Consider the following 4,733-nt stretch of genomic DNA (forward strand, 5'->3'; position numbering starts at 1 on the left):
AGAGGCACAAAGTCACAGACCCAGAGGTACAAAGTCACAAACCAGAGGTACAAAGTCACAAACCAGAGGCACAAACCTGGAGGTACAAAGTCACAGACCCAGAGGTACAAACCCAGAGGCACAGACCCAGAGGCACAAAGTCACAGACCCAGAGGCACAAAGTCACAGACCCAGAGGCACAGACCCAGAGGCACAAAGTCACAGACCCAGAGGCACAAAGTCACAGACCCAAAGTCACAAACCCAGAGGTACAAAGTCACAAACCAGAGGTACAAAGTCACAAACCAGAGGCACAAACCTGGAGGCACAAAGTCACAGACCCAGAGGCACAAAGTCACAGACCCAAAGTCACAGACCCAGAGGTACAAAGTCACAGACCCAGAGGCACAGACCCAGAGGCACAAAGTCACAGACCCAGAGGTACAAAGTCACAAACCCAGAGGCACAAAGTCACAAACCCAGAGGCACAAACCCAGAGGCACAAACCCAGAGGCACAAAGTCACAAACCCAGAGGCACAAACCCAGAGGCACAAACCCAGAGGTACAAAGTCACAGACCCAGAGGTACAAAGTCACAAACCAGAGGCACAAAGTCACAGACCCAGAGGCACAAACCCAGAGGTACAAAGTCACAGACCCAGAGAGGCTTTTCCCAGCCCTGAGCCCGTGCTTGGCCAGGAAACCAGGCCAGGAGAAGGAATTTGGAGCTTCAGGAGCAGCCGTGCAGCCCAAACCCCCCTGAACCAGCCTGGGGATGGGATTTAGCAGAGTTTGTCCCCACAGGATCCTCTGCTGGCTCTCAGCATCCCAGCCTGCAGAGTTCCACCGCTCCAGGGACTCATTCCGTGGTCAGGAGGAAGAAAGAGCTCAGGGTTACCCGGAGTAATTGGAACTGCACGACCCCAAAGCTTCTCGCCGGAGAATCACAAAAGGCTCAGGCTGCTCCTGCAAATCCTCCCAGAGCCGCCTCAGAGATTCAGAGATTCTGCTCAAACAGCCCCAGCACAGAGCCCTGCCTCGCCTTTCATCCTCACATGCTCCTGTGCCTTCCAAAGGAGATAAAATGGAATTAAAAACTGCCCCGGCAGAACCTCGTCAGGTGAGTATTACCCCAGCAATGCCCTCCTCAACAGCCCTGTCACTTCAAAGCACTCGGGGTCACAGCAATTCCTCCCCCAAGAATCAAACAGTCTCAGAAAGACATGAACTCCTCCAAACCAGCTCTGCTTCTAATCAGCTTTAATATCAGAGCAGCGGCAGCAACCTCCCTGCTCAGGCCACAAATGACAGGTTTATTATCATTTCTTTTGAAACTGAGAAATTGGTTCAGACTTTGGGATGGATTTCAGCTACCACCAAAGAGGGGAAAAAAAAAAAACCCAAACAAACAAACAAGGGGGGGGGGGAAAGCCAAAAAGGAAAAAAAAAAAAAAAAAAGAAGAGAAAGAATAAAGGAAGTGGATATCTTGTGAGATTTTTAAAGCTTTGTAGAAAATGCAGACAGACAGACCAGTTCTGCTGCTGTCATCTTGCTTCCAACCAAACTTTGGGCAACTTCAAAAGCAAATTCTGGGGTGTTTTAACCCTCTCCATGCCTGGGGGGTAGATCTGTCCAGCAGGAGATCTCCCTTTGCAAAGGGAGAAACAGATCCTGTGGATCAGGAGTGTTTTACTGCATAATTCAGGCTTATGTTAGATTTATTCCTAAATATTTAACAATCAGTTTGTGTTCAGGTAAGGGGAATTAACAGTGGTGGAAAAAAAAACACTTAAAAGACACCTAAAAAGCAGTGACAATGTTCCTGAATTAACTTTAAGCCTGACATTAGTCCCACTAAAGACAGCAGGATTATTGCAGGGCTGTTTTTGTCAGCCGATGAACTGTTTAATTGGACTGAACCCACTGGATAAACATCTACACTGGGAGAGCACAAAGGAAGACAAACGAGCAGGGGAAGCGGGTTCCTTTCAGCAGAATTCGGATGTTCAGGAGTTATCCCTCCTCTTCCATAAAGAACGGGCAATCAAAGTCACTGCAATTAAAAAATTGGCACTTCGGCGGTGTCAGGGAGGAACATTCTTGCCCTGAGAGGCAGAAAACCACGTTTTGTAGGCAAAGCAGCCCCTTCCTGTTTCTCCAGGAGTAATTTCAACCTCCTGGCACCCACGAGAAGTGGTGGCTGCCCATGGGAGGAGACTCAGCAGCGGGAAAACCGGAGGGGAGGAAGCAGCGACTCCTGCCAAAAAAGCAAATATTTGCCCGGCGAGGCTGTGCAATAATCTGCTCTTGGATATCACAAAGGAGAACTCCAAGAGCCCGGCGCTGTTTAATCAACGTGTTTGAGCACAAGCAGGGAACATTCCTGCGCAAACCTGAGAGGAGCCAGCCGAGTTTATGGACATAACCCTAATTAATTTGGTGTGTTTGGATTGCCGGCGGCCCCGCTGCAGCTGCAGCTGTGCTGTGACAGCAGCCAGCCGTGCCCAGCTCTGGGTGTGCTCCAGTTTGCAAATATTTGAGGCTCCTGCGTGGGCAGGTTGACACTGCAATGCAATCAATTAAACAAACGAGCTTACGAGGGATGATTGACTGGGAGCACGGCCGGCCGGGGTGGGGGGAACGGGAACAAAAATGTGAATTTTGTTCTGTTTTTTCTGCACCAAGGAACCCATGGTTCTGCTCCGCTCCAGAACAGCGAAATCCTGATTTATTCATGGCAAAGTGCATCACGCATAACAAATGGCGGAGAAATTAAAGGATGTGCTGATTTGGAAACGACTCCGGCAGCCCCAGGAGCTGGTGGGGCCAGCTGGAGAGGAGCTGAGGCGAGGATGAGCCAGAATCTCCGTGTGTTCCTGAAGCAACATCCACAGCACTGAACGCCAAACATTTTTTCACTCCAAATATCCGCCAGCATCCGGGCTGTGCTGGCCCAAAACGCTCGCTGAACTCCATCCCTGGGCGCTGATGGAAGCTCGGGGATGGACACTCGGTTTGAGGCCGGGTGTGACCGGCCCTGGGAGTCCTGAGATGGGATCCCGGACGTTCCCGGCTCAGGGTTTATTGGGAAGGAAAAGGGACAGCTGGGAGAGGGTGGGGATGAGAGAGGTGGCAGAGGAACTGTGGGGGAGGGATGGAGGGATGGACATCAGTGAGGGAAAGATGGACATCAGTGAGGGAGGGATGGACATCAGTGAGGGAGAGATGGACATTTGTGAGGGAAAGATGGACATTTGTGAGGGAAAGATGGACACTTGTGAGGGAAGGATGGACATTTGTGAGGGGAAGATGGACATCTGTGAGGGAAGGATGGACATTTGTGAGGGGAAGATGGACATTTGTGAGGGAAGGATGGACATTTGTGAGGGAAAGATGGACATTACTGAGGGAAAGATGGACATTTCTGAGGGGAAGATGGACATTTGTGAGGGAAAGATGGACATTACTGAGGGAAGGATGGACATCAGTGAGGGAGAGATGGACATTTGTGAGGGAGAGATGGACATCAGTGAGGGAGAGATGGACATTTGTGAGGGGAAGATGGACATTACTGAAGGAAAGATGGACATTTGTGAGGGAAGGATGGACATGTGTGAGGGAAGGATGGACATTTGTGAGGGGAAGATGGACATTTGTGAGGGAAGGATGGACATTTGTGAGGGAAAGATGGACACTTGTGAGGGAAGGATGGACATTTCTGAGGGGAAGATGGACATTTGTGAGGGGAAGATGGACGTTGCTGAGGGAAGGATGGACATTTCTGAGGGAAAGATGGACATTACTGAGGAAGGATGGACATAACTGAGGGAAAGATGGACATTTGTGAGGGTAGGATGGTCAGGGATGGGGAAATGATGAAGGGACGGACATTTGTGAGGGAAGGATGGACATTTCTGACAGAGGGATGGACATTACTGAGGGAAGGATGGTCACTTCTGAGGGAAGGATGGCCACTGCTGAGGGAAGGATGGACATGTGTGAGGGAAGGATGGTCAGGGATGGGGAAATGATGAAGGGACGGACATTTGTGAGGGAAGGATGGCCACCACAGTGTCCCTGGCTCCAGCACTGGCTGCTGCAGGAAGCACAAGCCCCTGACAGCCCTGGGGGAGAAGAGCCAACTGTTTGCAGAGCAGAAGCAGCTGGAGCTGCTCTCCCTGGCAGCAGCAGCAGCAGCAGCAGCAGCTGACCTGGCCTGAGAGCTCCAAGGAGTTTGAATCCAGTGCGCGCAGCCCCGCAGCTGCAGGGTTTGCTGGCTGCATTCCCTCCTGGAATGGCTGCAGGAGGAACCCTGCCAGCAGAAACTGAATATTTCTGTGGGTTCTGGCCCCTGCTCTGCCAGCACGGCCTTTATTCCACCCGAGAAGGGAGAAATCCTCAGAAGAGAACCGAGATCACACTGGTTCTCGGATAAAAATCCACTCAAGTCGTGGAAAAGAACCCAAATTCACCTGAACCCAAAGAACCCAAATTCACCTGAACACGTTCCCAGGGTGGGGCTCAAACCAAGCTAATGTTGTTGTGATGAAACCTCCTGGCTCTCTGTCACAGGGGTTAAATATCCCTGAATCATCCTGGAGAAAGGATTTTTTCTGCCATTGCCTCGGCCCTGTCCGAGTTTGGTAAATCACGGGCTGAGAGGCAGATCCCAAATTTCCTTTTGGAAAGGAGCAGATCAGTGCCTGGCTCAGCCCCTGCTCTCACCCCTGCAGATCACAGCTGACCCTCCCCA

At 51.1% G+C, this 4,733-nt stretch overlaps 1 long non-coding RNA gene across 1 annotated transcript; it reads left to right on the forward strand.

Moving 5' to 3' along the window:
- The first annotated feature begins 592 nt into the window (after window positions 1–592).
- Window positions 593–2,779, forward strand: LOC128820240 (uncharacterized). Its single transcript, XR_008440863.1, has 2 exons — window positions 593–1,099; window positions 2,666–2,779. It is a non-coding gene; the product is annotated as an uncharacterized LOC128820240 (long non-coding RNA).
- Window positions 2,780–4,733: the final 1,954 nt, after the last annotated feature.

The sequence above is a fragment of the Vidua macroura genome, chromosome 28, assembly GCF_024509145.1.
Source record: "Vidua macroura isolate BioBank_ID:100142 chromosome 28, ASM2450914v1, whole genome shotgun sequence".
Classification (NCBI taxonomy): Eukaryota; Metazoa; Chordata; class Aves; order Passeriformes; family Viduidae; genus Vidua; species Vidua macroura.